We start from the raw sequence: 13,180 nt of genomic DNA, 5'->3' as shown, positions 1-13,180 counted from the left end.
GGTTTCCGCCTAGTTTGAGTGGTGCTCGTCTTTCGTTTTTATATTAGTGGTGTGCACCTTTGGGACCAACAGCTTTCCTGCCTGTGCATCAAAACGTGCAGCCTCATCATTTTGTGACTCTAGGGCACAAACCTCCAAGGACATGAAAATCGCCGCCCCGACGTTATGGTGCTGTCAGCGGTGGTTTTCATTAATCTAGCACGGGATAATTAGTTTGCAAGGATTACTATCATAGACGTCTCAGACGTGCACAACCGATATGTTAAGAATAAAATTTACTTATTAGTAAAGTGACGAAAGGCTGGAAGTGCATACAGGCAAAAACTATCAAAAAGTGTGCGAAGTTTTTGACTTTAAGACGACTGCAGCGTTTCTATATGTCATTCATTAGTACCCTGAAGCCCGTTGGAATTTCAGAGAAACGGCAAGTAAATAAGAAACAAAATATAAACACGAAACGCAGCAAAAGAATAAAATAGAAAATGTTAGGCTCCTAATCGTACACTTCTGGCTAATTATGAAAGAGCGCCAAACAAGAATGGAAGGATAGTCTTAGTTCTCAAGCCGGGCTAACGTTTCGACAGAATGACAACTACAAAACCGGGAAGGCGATTCCAACCCTGAGAAAGTGCGAGGATTACATGGAACTTATGCGTAAACGTAATTAACTTTTTTCTTATGGAAAGTGCGAAACACGTGTAAATTCGTTTATTTGTGCGGCAAACTCCTTTTCTGAACACTGCTCTTAAAAGTTGAATGAAAATTTTATTTTCAACTCGTTCTAACCAACGGCTGTAAACTTATTTTGGGAAATCGGCGAGCATGCAGTCTCTCCAACGTGTCTTCTTTCCAACCAATTGTATTCTTTTCTCTTGAATGAGAGAATGCCCTGCTCGCAAGACTCATCCCAAATTTTCTTATTTGAAACATCCCATGGGAGGTGTTCGCACGATCAAGAGTACGCACGATCTCTCATGTACGCACACACACATGTGTTCCTACTTTTTAATCCCCTCAAAGCTCCTGTAACCTGCAAGGAGGAAGATAAGAGTTTTATCGATGCACTCATATCATTTGGAAGAAGAAAGTGGAGATCATTTTGGTGCTGGGTGGCAGTACCTACTTCATCCCCTGAAGTTTGTAGATGTTTAAAATTTTTTGCATCACTGGAACAGCGCAGTAACAATATGCAGACCGCTGTCTGAGCAATACCACGCTTTCGTACTAAATCCAAGCTACAGTCTTCAACCCATAATTATGTCCCTGCCACTTTGACTAAATATATAAACACTGTCAGTTATAATTCAAAGAACTTCGAAATCATTTTGGGAAGCTATAACCTTCCTATAGCCTGCATTTAAAACTGACTTTTTAAAGATGTTTGCTTGATACTTTAATTATGTGTATCTTGCATTTTATTATGTGGTTTCGTTGGATGTTTGCGCGCTCATAGATATATATGGTCTGTATATTGTTTTTGTCACAGCATGTCTGCTCTGTTCTGTTGTTTTTATTGCGAAAGCAATGCTACTCTAGGTTTCGAGCCTTCAGCGTGGCGCGGCCGCACCCACGTGACGCTTTGATGTCACACCCCACGTGACACTAGGGTGAGAGCTGGGCTACCAACTCAAGCGGCCGGCGTAGCGTGGCCGCATCCACATGATGTTGTGACGTCACACCCACGTGACACTAGGGTGAGAGCTGGGCTACCAACTCGAGCGGTCGGCGAAGCGCGGTCGCAGCCACGGCGCAGCGCGTGATGTGACACCCCACGTGACACAAAAGCGAGATATGGACTGGCAGAAGCTGCCAACTTAGGTCTCTCGTTTCACATGAGACGGTTCTGTCAGAATCAGCCTGCTAGGACCCTGGCATTCACGTTACCCCTATAGGCCACTAAGGCACGTTCATACGGCTTGATTAAAGCGCGACTTTATATGTTGGCTGAGGAAGAGGAAAAAGAGAAGAGGAAAAAGAGAAGAGGAACAACGCTCGGTCACCCGCACCTAATGATTTCGCTCAATATTTTGTTCAGCAGCATTGAACCCTTGTAATTTTATCACAATGTTTTGTCGGCTGCCATGTAAATGGTTCCCGGGCCTTTGTTAAGCTATATATCTGGCTTTTAGCCTGCAGAAATCCATCCAGTGTTTGATTACCGGAAAATAAAGCCTGATTTTGAAAAAAAAAAATCCTGATTCCGGGTCACCATTGGCCGTCGCCACTGCCCGAGCTCTATGGACCAGGGCCCGCTGGGCCTCCTGGCTGAACATGGCCGTTTCCCAGGCTTCCGTAGCTGACTGACTTATAATTTCTATATTTATGTTATGCTGGTAGACCTATACCACTAGGTCAGCATACTGCCTGCAGAATTAATTTTCCCCTACTCGTGAATGTCGGGTTCAAATACGGCGGGATTTAAGAAAGATACGGTTGAAACAGTCTAAGGTGGCACTCCGTGGACCTTCGAGACCCTTAGCGGGTCCCGGGAGTGCCCTCCTGTAGAGGCGTAAATTATTTGTAACCTCAGCATAAGTAAACAGCGGGGTGAGTATGGTGGCCGCGGTAGAAACGAAGGATTGAGTGGAACCTGGGGGGAGGAAAACTCGAGAAGCCGCATCAGTGGTCTCGTTCCCATCCGCCCCTGGTAATCGGGCACCCTTACAATCTTTTTACAAACTTTTAGCTTTACAATCTGCATAGGTCCTGTACGTCAATAATTTTCTGCGCGCGAGAGGCGCTATATCTACCCCGCACGTAATTTCGGCAGGCCTGCTGCGAGTCCGATATTTTATACGCTTCTTCGGAGTAGATGGTGGCCAGCGCAATCGCTACTTCCTCAACATGAAAATTGTGGTGAGCTACAGAACCACAGGTTCCCAAGACCACATATGGGCTCGGCCCACTCACATTTCCCCTTGCACGGTGTTTGGCTGTGTGTAGGGAAAAGGGCATCTCGGTGATTGAGTCGATGTCGAATGTTCTGATTGCTAAATCCGCTGGGCGAAAGTAACACCTTACTTTGACCCCGGCACCCTCGGGCTGAGCTTACCTGGGTAATTCATCGGCAGTCATCTTTTCCGGTCGTCCTTTCTATCTTCCCCGCTCATATCTTCTTTCTCAGCACTGTCATGTCTCCTTTACCCTTCACTTTCCCTTTATTCATGTCAGCTAGGGTTAACCTTCGTAAAGTAACTAGCTTGAGTTGTGTCATGTTTGGATGTATTCGGGATGTTCAGCGGTAGTGGACAGACTTTTTTCTCTAATTTTCTGTCTTCTGCCTCGTCGTCGATCTCGATGATGGACTGCTAGTACCACGGCCGAATAAGAAGCATTTCACGACCTCTTCCTTTCCCAAAACGTTCGTTCTTGTAAAAAAGACCAAACCGGAGCAGCAGCGCATTTTTTATCATAAAATGGAGACGACCATCCCTAAACACCATGTCGTTCAAAGCAAAGCGTAAGAGGAACTAGCTCAAATAATATCCCAGATGTTCTTAATATGCTAGACAAACGCCTTGGGAAGTTGCAAAGCAGCCAAAGTGACGAGCAATGATTTGCTACTACAACCTCGAAACGATATGAAACACTAGAAGCTTTCAAATATTATATCTGTGATGGAAATTCTTCTCTCTATAAGAGCTTCCAGGCCCCCAAACAAACTCCGGTGTGCAACCTCTGCAAACGATTACACCTTTGTAAACGACCGGCTCCTACTATCTCCCTCTTCATGTTTCTATGTTCATCACCTACCCTAACTAAGGAGAGGATGATCTCCACTCTACCACCTACCAACCTAGGCAAGTGCGCTGCGGATGCGACGGCGCAAATTGAGGAACGAGATAATACCAGTTAACAGTCTGAAGCGACCTTTTTACTTCGCTACTTAGCACCTTAACGCAGTTTTTGTGTGTGTGTGTGTTTGTGTTTGTGTGTGTGTGTGTGTGTGGGGGGGGGGGGGGATAGTCGGTACATATTTGAAGTGGCGAAGAAAATTGGGCCAAGCTATGTGAACCTAAAGAAAGAACAAACAAGAGACACAGACGCTAACTCTAACCGTACATTTCTTGTGGAAAGTTCCTATTGACAGCCACATGCGCTTTCTGATTGGATATTTCCTCAAGCATAATAAAAAAAAACTGTCTCTTTGCCTGCTTGCATGAGCTTAAATCTGTTCTTCCTAAATAAGTTAACGACACCATTCAACAATCTGTCGCTCTGCACAACGACGCTGCTCTGTGAATATTTCTGCATATATTCCACACCCTCTACAAGACACCGGTCCTGGTTCTCTTCATCTCTTACTTTAAGGGCCATTTTTCTGTTCACTGCGATCAGCTCATTTGCCGGAACACCAGGCTCAAAACTGTATTCTGTTACTTTCGGAAGAAACCGGATTACGCTGTCAACCCAGAGACCTCCCCCGAGACAGTTACATTTCCTTTTTTAACTGGTGTTGTCTTGTCCCGAAAGCACAGCAGCAGCTAATTCAAGATGACTCTCCAGTTGATTTCTGTGAGTTGAGCAGCTGTTTTCCTCACAGAAGAGAGCTTTCTCATGGCGAGCTAATCGGGGTGATCATGGCAGCACTTCATGCACAGCCACTCTAGGTTTGGTTTTGGTTTGTGGGATTTAACGTACCAAAGCAGCTCATGCTATCCAAATCCACTTTATTTCCAACCTACAAGTTGGGGGTCCCCCAGGCAAAAAGCTGTCACAGACACCTTGACTGGGCCCTGGGGGCCTACAGGCAGCATCTCGCAGTGGATTTCACAGCACAATCAAAAAAGGATATGTACATGAGATCAAAAGCAAAAGAATTTTGCGCACACCAGATTTCAGAAATGAATATGAACATCGCAGTAATATTCATTGCCTCATCATAAAATTTGTTAATTCGTGTCTAAATGTGTTAAGCGGGGCAGTAAAGTCAATGTGGGCTTTAAGTTTATTATAAAGTGATGGTGTGCGGTAGTCAAGAGTGGCCCGGCCATAACTTGTTCGTGTGTGTGGCACTGGTTTTAGTTTCCTACGTAAACTGTAAACGTGCAAGGGACGGTGGCGTATCATTGGGAAGGTTACGTTTATGCCTATAGAGAGACAGTTTGTAATCATATAATTTAGTTGCTTTAAGCATGGTATGTTTAGTAAACAAGGGATCAGTAGATAGCTGGCTAAGGTTTCCATAAAAGTTTTCAAGAATTCGTAGCACCTTTTTTTGTAGTCGCTTGAGTTTGTTATAATTATGGACGGTTGTAATTCCCCAAACTAAAATGCAATATGAAAGACGAGTAGAAATTAGCAAAATATATTGCTTTTTGAGCCTCAAGTAATTCTCTCAGCTTATAGAGATAGCCAACTGTTTTGCTTAATTCTATCGCCAGCTTCCTAACATGCGTGTTCCACGACATGGTTTCTTCAAACCAGACGGTTAAAAATTTCTGATGTGGCACGCTGCAGCGCTGTACCTTGAAAGTTTAGGACTAGCTCAGTGTCGCAGGCTTTGTTATAAGGCTTGAAAATAATATATTTAGTCTTTTTAACATTCAAAGTTAATCTGTTTTTATGCATTCACTATTGAAGTTTGATCAAATAACTATTTATGACAGTGTTCAATTGGGTTACGGTTTGTACGAGTGTCATCAGCGTACATGACCAGTTTCGGTGAAAGAGGCAAATTGAACATGTCATTAATATACAAAATGAACAACAAAGGTCCCAGGATCGATCCCTGAGATACACCATGTCTTACTGTTGTAATCGAAGACGTCAGGTCACCAACTTTTACACACTGTTTTCTGTCTGAGAGGTAACTTTGATAAGATCAAGAGCGACACCACGTATGCCGTAATCTTGCAACTTTGGGGGTAATATATTATGGTTCACGCAGTCAAATGCTTTTCTGAGGTTAATGAATAAGCCTACAGTGAATTGTTTGCTATCCATATTTTTTTAAGTATTTCATCTTTGATTTGTAATAAGGCCATTTCAACTGATTTTTCTTTCTAGAAGCCGTTCTGCGATTCACTGATAGCATGATATTTAGTAAGAAAATTCGTAAGTTGAGCATTAATAACATTCTCAAAAACCTTAGAAAATATGGGCAAAACGGATATTGGGCGATAATTTGATATATCACTAACACTTCCACCTTTGTGGACCGGGGTTATACGCGCTTGTTTATGGTCAGAAGGAAATATACCAGTTTCAATCATTTGATTGATTATAAATGCGAGTGGTTTGGCTATAATAGGTGCTGCATATTTAATAGGAACCCTGCTCAGGCCATCTAGTCCAACCGTGACATTCTTTCGAATTCTGGCCATGAAGCTTATGACTTCTTGGGAAGTAACTGGGGAGAGCATAACTGAATTCTCAAGCCTTGGGCGAAGTCTCGACAACGATTTAGCACAGTCTCTGTTTGGAGAAACGTTTTGGCCAACGTTAGATAAGAACTCATTCATTGTGTCCAACGCTTCTATACCAGTCTTCCCATCAGCAAAAGCTGCAATACAAAGAGGGCACTTAGCTTTAAGTTTATTGGATAAATTACTGACCTCTTGCCATAGCTTTCTTGGGTTGTTGTATATCTCAGCAAACAGACACTGATAGTAGTACACTTTTGCACTACTTAAATCCGCATTTAATTTATCACGGAATGTCTTGTACTGTTTTAGTAGGATAGTGTCACGTGATCAGAGAAAAGAATAGTACTTTTTTTTTTTACTTTTATTCTCTTATGCAGGGTGGTCGTAATCCAAACTTGTGTATTTTTTCCCTTCGGTTAGACTTGTGTACCAAAGGAAAATGTTTCTCGTAGCAGGCCTTAAATATACCCAGGAAAAGACTGTATGCTTGACTAGGATCGCATTTGACGTAGGCACTTTCCCATTGGATATTTTCTATTTTATTGTAAAATTCCTCGAGCGAAGCAGAGCTAATGTCCCGATAAGTAGAGCTAAAAGTGACTTTCTGCTTGACGATCACTGTCGGCAAACATGTAAATATCGGGAGGTGGTCACTGATATCAAGAGAAAGCACACCTGATAAGCACTGGTCACAAGGTACATTGGTGATGCAGATATCTAGAAGTGTGGCACTGGTATAGGTAACACGGGCAGGCAAGGAAATTATATTTGAACAAGCGAAAGTGCGAAGTATGGTTTCTAGGCGCTCAAAAGATGAATCTTCACCAGGCATATTGATATTCACATCGCCCATAACTAAGAAAGCTCCTTGCATTGAATGGAGGCTTGACAGCAAAGTTTACATGAATAAAAAAAATTGGGATTTGTATCCTAACGGTGGCCTATAAAAAGCTGCTATAAGAATGTTTTAACCGTACCACAAAGCACTCAATATTGAGTGTAATGCATGTTAATTCGCTGACAACTTCACAGGCAATTGAGGCTTTGATGAATATGGCAATTCCACCACCTCGGTTTGTGGGCAGGGCCGCACAGTGCCGCGATAAATATAACCTGGTATTGTCGGTGGACTATCAGTAACAAAAAGCCCAGGATTCTGTGAGTAATATCGCATCAAATTTATCCCTAGGTCATCAAAGAACATGCGCAGATCGTCCATTTTATTTTTAATGCTTCTTGCATTTAGGTGAAACGCCCTGAAGTAGTGGGACGGCAATTTCAGTGCTTTGTTGAAATTGTCAGATTCATAGTATTTACACTATGGTGCGGTAACCGTATCGCTGTTTGCGCGATAGTGAGTTTTAAGAAAGCATTAAAAGTCCTATTATTGCATTTTGTTCAAATATTCCTGGCAGGTGATTTTTACCATATCTGATGAATCTGTCTTCCCAGCATAAACTTTTCCGCCTTGTGTCCAAACAAATTTCCATCCTGCCTTTCGTTTCTGTGCTACTGCGGCTCCCAAAAGCGGTTTGAGTCGCCTAGTCAGGTGCTCATTGACAAAAACAGAAGCATCTGTTTTGAAACCAACGTCTGTAGTGGAAAAACGTGACTTCCTGGGTTTAGCCAATACAGAATTTCGCTTGTCACGTTGCACAAAGCGTACAACAATGTTCTTTTCATTAGATTTGTTGATTGGTACTCTGTGGCAAATGTCAGCATCTTCCTGGGTTACCGGCTCCCCTACCTTTTCACAAATTTTCTGCACAATATCAAAAGCATCTCCGCTATCAGGCACACCCTTAATTTCGAGGTTATTGGCCCGTGAGTACTGTTCCAATAGATAGATGGATTTATTGAAAGGAAAAGGCAGAGAGGTTGGCCCGAATAATTCAAATCTGGCCTGCTACTCTGCACTGGGGAAGGTGAAGGAGAGAAGAAAGAAGGTCATGATGGGTGACGATGTGGGAGAAGGTATATGAAATATATATACAGACACAGCAGTTTGTTTTACAAACGTGAATCAAGTCCGCTGGCACTCAAATAACGGCAAAGAGCGCGCACTGCCTGGACGCCCTTCCCCTTGTCCTGCCAAGCGCCCAGCAGCAGTTCCTCCGACAGAGGCCTCTTGTCTAAACGCTTCAAGGAAGCAGCTAGCACATTTCTTTCGTTCGCATACTCTGGGCACACCAATAATACATTCTGTTCCAATTCTGTGATTCGCATGTGCAGTTTGATTTTATGCAGTGAGTTCTTGGTTGCAGTTGCGCGTTGCGGCAAATTCCTCACGTAAAGCCTTTATTTCTGTGGAAAGTGTGTTGACACCGTCACGAGATTCACTGCAATATTCTACACTCTGTTTGAAGGAACGAAGTTCAGCACGAATCTCCCGTTTGAAATCATCAAGCGTCTTACTAAGCTCCTTCACGTTTGACATCACAAACAACTAATAGAAAACCCTAGGACTGTTCTTTGGCAGCAGTGCGCCCAACAACAGTAAGTTAATAAGAAATGAGGAAGAATGGTCCTCACCTGTACGAAAAATAACTTGGGTGAGCGTTGTGAAACCCGCACGCACTGCTTCCAAACTGAGGAAAGCACGTGAAAGTAGTCCGTATATCTAGGCGCGGTGTCTGGTTTGGTAGGACACAGCGCAGGCGCGGCAACGTCGACGTTCACCAACTAATCTTGGAGGACAACGGTGCAGCAATGCTCGTCGCAATCGACGCTTTTAGCTTGCCAAACACGTTCTTTTCCAGCGCAGTTTGTACCCATGCAGAAGCCAACGGATCGTACCGAAGAAAGTATGCGCTCCGCACCTGTACGAGACAGAACTTGGGTGAGCGTTGTGAAACCCGCACGCACTGCTGCAAATCTCCGTGAGAGACGTCGTAGTAGAGGGCTCCGGAAATTTCGACCACACTGACATCGCACAGCACACGGGCGCCTTGCTTTTCGCCTCCATCGAAAAGCGGCAGCCGAGGCCGGGATTCGATCCCGCGTCCTTGGGAACAGTAGTCGAGCGCCGTAACCACTGCGCCACCCCGGCGGAGGAAACGAACTTGCCGTCAACGTTCTGAGCGCATTAATTTGCAAACTCTTATCACATGCCCTCATGTTTGTTTAACAGGGCAGAAGAAGCTCAACAACAAGCTCCTTGCGAATTCAGAAGGCATACCGTCGTGGCCGGCTAGTTGCGCCCACGATGTACGTCAATAAAACATCGGTTATTCAAGAACAAGGAAGAACACAAATAAAAGATGGACACGTGAAAGTAAGAGATGAAGTTCAAGTAAGAGATGAAGAAAACCAGGACCGGTGTTTTCTAGAGGGTGTAGGCTGTTTGCGGAAATGTTCACCGAACAGCGTTGATGTGCAGAGCTACATGCTATTGAATGGTGTCGTTAACTTACTTAGGCACAGCAGATTTCAGCCCATTCAAGCAGACAAGGAGCCAAAGTTTATTGTTATGCTTGAAGAAATGCACAATCAGAAAGCGCGTGTGGCTGTCAGTAAGAATTTTGTACAGGTCTAGACAAGTGCTGTTATCTTCTTCTTTTTTGTGGTGTGCATGGTTCAGCGCAATTTCCTTCCCCAATTTGCTGCTATAACACTAACGGTAGCACTTGACAAAAAAGAATATAGCCGCTTTCTTGTGAACATGGGTAATTTTCTCTGTATGTAGCCCAGTAGAAAGAAGCCACCATCTTCTAGAAGCACAAATCGCCAGCTGCCTTCCCACAGCAAGGTGCCCGCTCACTCATCACCACCGCCCCCCATCCGCCTCTCCACCCTCCTTGCGTCCACGTCTATCCTCTAGAGGTAGCATCCCCCTTCTTTCCCAAATTCTATTCTTCAGAATAGCTATCTACCACTGACCTAGCCACTTCTACAACAGTATAATGAAAGCGGGACAGCGAAATCAAATTAAAGCGCGTCGTAGGAAATCAATTGCCTCTCGGAAGCACCACTCACCCCCTACCTCCCTGTCCCGCCTACAACGAGCATTAGAAGCCTGCATTAGGGTGAATATTAGGATGAATTTTATCAGATATGTTTTGTAATGGTGCCGCTGCATAGGGTCAGATTCGTTGTCCGTTATCAGATACCTTTAGCTGATGTCCCTCCTCAGGCTTCATAAATTGTCTCCCGAGGAAATGAAACAAACAAAAAACTAAAAAAAAAAATGAGTAATAGAGGGTAAATCTAACTGAGTTTTCTTGCGTCACATCGATTTTATTTTGTTAATATTTATTTCTCGCATGCAACGTGGGAAGCGAGGTAGAGGTCTTGGGTCTTGGCTGATCTCGAAATCATTTTCCTCTTCTGTAATGCACCGATAGTGTTAACACGTTCAACTCAAGTCGAGCGCCAAACGTTACTTTCCGCCTGAATTTTTAACGTTTGTCGTACAGTTACACAGTCTTGCAGCCACGAACTTCCGCTGTCAACCTGTCAGCATGTTAACTGACAGGCGCTTGACAGGCGCGGGACTGACAGCAGCAGATTCTAGCGGAGACGAGTATGTGCGAAGCAGGATAGACGCTTCTGCGCGCACCGTGCTTTCTTGCACAACATCTTTAACAACATTCCTCAATGGTCAAGTGAGCAGTCTGGAAGCCTCGCACCCACAGAAGCGGCTCGCCGTCAGTTTGATGCAGAAACATTACTACTCGCCTTCTTGGATGTTTTAGCCGGGATGGCTGGGAAGCATCCTTCGAACAATCAAAAAAAAAAAAAAAAAATCTAGCCTCCAGTGAACTTTGAACCCAGGCCGAGGTAGAAATATAAACTTCGCCGACTACTGCCCCATCTTCTTTTTTCTTTACTGCGTGGAAAAGCTGTCAAACGAGAGAATACAAATGGCTAATGTCTGAAATCATCGGGCTGCATAATGCGAGCCGGCCATACTCCAGCCATTCTTCTCCGCCTTCAGAATTGGCACACACAAGCATCAAGATATGGCAGTCAGCTATATGCGGCTCTTCCAGGGCGCACTGCTCTCGGATTACCGATTTCGATGGTCGTGAAGGTTCGGCACGGCGGTTCATAATACGCTTTTTGTTTTCTACTATAGTATTTATTAGGGTAAACCAGTTGTCTGTGTAAATGAAATAATATGTACTGGTGAGGACAAAAGCGAACGGAGCACGCTATTTGCTTCTAAAAGTTTTCAAGCGTTTCATTATAGAAACTGACAGTCGTGTTATGTGCGAACCGGTAGTAGACGCCAGTGCCCTTTCACTTGGACAAATACTGTTTTCTTATCTCCAGTATAGAAGACGTCATTTCAATTCCAACAAAAAAGCATGCTCCGTTTACTTCTTTCCGCACCTGTACAAACTGTTGGTCCATCGTATGTGTTTTCCACGGGCTAAGTAATCCAGTTAGAAAGAATATGTCAACGGGTCCATCGACAAATTACAGTTCAGAAAGAATATGACGTCAAATTATTTTTCTTTATTAGCTGTTCCAGAATATTCTAGAAGTATATTATTTGAGTGAAGTCGATGGTGTCTGAAGCATAACAAATACGGCCAATTACCTTTGACATGAAACTGGCTTTTTTTTTTTATTTTCGGTGCGTAGAGTATAAAAAAAACTTTAGATTGGTGGCGGGAGAGTCATTGTACGTATAATGTAGGGAATGCGTTATGTCCGGTCAAACAACATACACAGAACAGTATGTTATCACACGGGCAGAGAGAAGTCCATAGAAATTAAATCCTTATGCAAAGCTTCCTCGACAATCAAATACGCCTCACGCATTACTTCCCATAAATACGGAGAACCCGAAACACTTGAAGGAAATGAGATTCTATAAAACAGGACCCAAATTACTTTCAAGAATGCATGTCGTAGAAAAATCCGAATCATGCAACTATCTGCAAGACATACACGTTGACTGAACCAAGGCCACCAGAGCTTACTGGCCGGGATAGATTATCACGCCCCACCAAATTATCAAATGAGGAAGGTATTCATCCTGATCCAGCGAAGGTCAGTGCTATAAAAGATTTGAGAGCACCCAGAAACGTTACTGAGCTTAGAAGCATTTTGGGCATGGCGAATCATTTGGGCCGCTTCCTGCCACATTTAGCCCAAGTGTCTGCTCCCATGCGTGTTCTTTTGCACAAGGATAGGGACTGGGTCTGGGACAGCAATCAGGAAAAAGCGTTCCAAGAACTCAAAGAGCTCATTTGTTCAGCGCAATGCATGGCTTTGTACGACGCTTCGCTACAAACCACTCTTTCAGCTGACGCATCGTCTTTCGGTCTGGGAGCAGTTTTGTTTCAAAAGCAAAAAGACGGGCAACGTAGACCAGTTGCATTCGCTTCTCGTTCGCTCACCAAAACCGAGCAACGGTACTCCCAGATCGAAAAGGAGGCACTGGCGTTGACGTGGGCAGCGGAAAGGTTTGATGAGTATATACGTGGTCTGGAAGTTGTTTTTGAAACTGACCACAAGCCCTTGGTGTCGCTGTTGGGTCACATGGCAATCGATGCTATGCCGCCAAGAATTCAACGTTTTCGTCTGCGCCTGATGCGATACAGTTTTTCTGTATTATATGTACCAGGCAAATCGCTAACCACTGCTGATACTCTTTCACGTTCGCCGTTAGCTCGTACGAAAGTGGAAAGCTGTTTACCTGTCTCAAAGGTAACCGCTTATTCGAAAGCTTGTTTACTGGGTTTAGAAACAGGCGACGATTTCTTCAAAAGAGTAAAAGAAGGTCAAGCAAAAGACGAAGTGTGTCGAAGCTTGCGCACAGTGTGCAAAAAAGGGTGGCCCAGGAAACAAAATGTTCCCTG

The sequence above is a fragment of the Amblyomma maculatum genome, chromosome 6 (genome assembly GCF_055883805.1).
Source record: "Amblyomma maculatum isolate TAMU_Amacu chromosome 6, ASM5588380v1, whole genome shotgun sequence".
Taxonomy (NCBI): Eukaryota; Metazoa; Arthropoda; class Arachnida; order Ixodida; family Ixodidae; genus Amblyomma; species Amblyomma maculatum.
Note: the sequence above shows the minus strand (reverse complement) of the source record.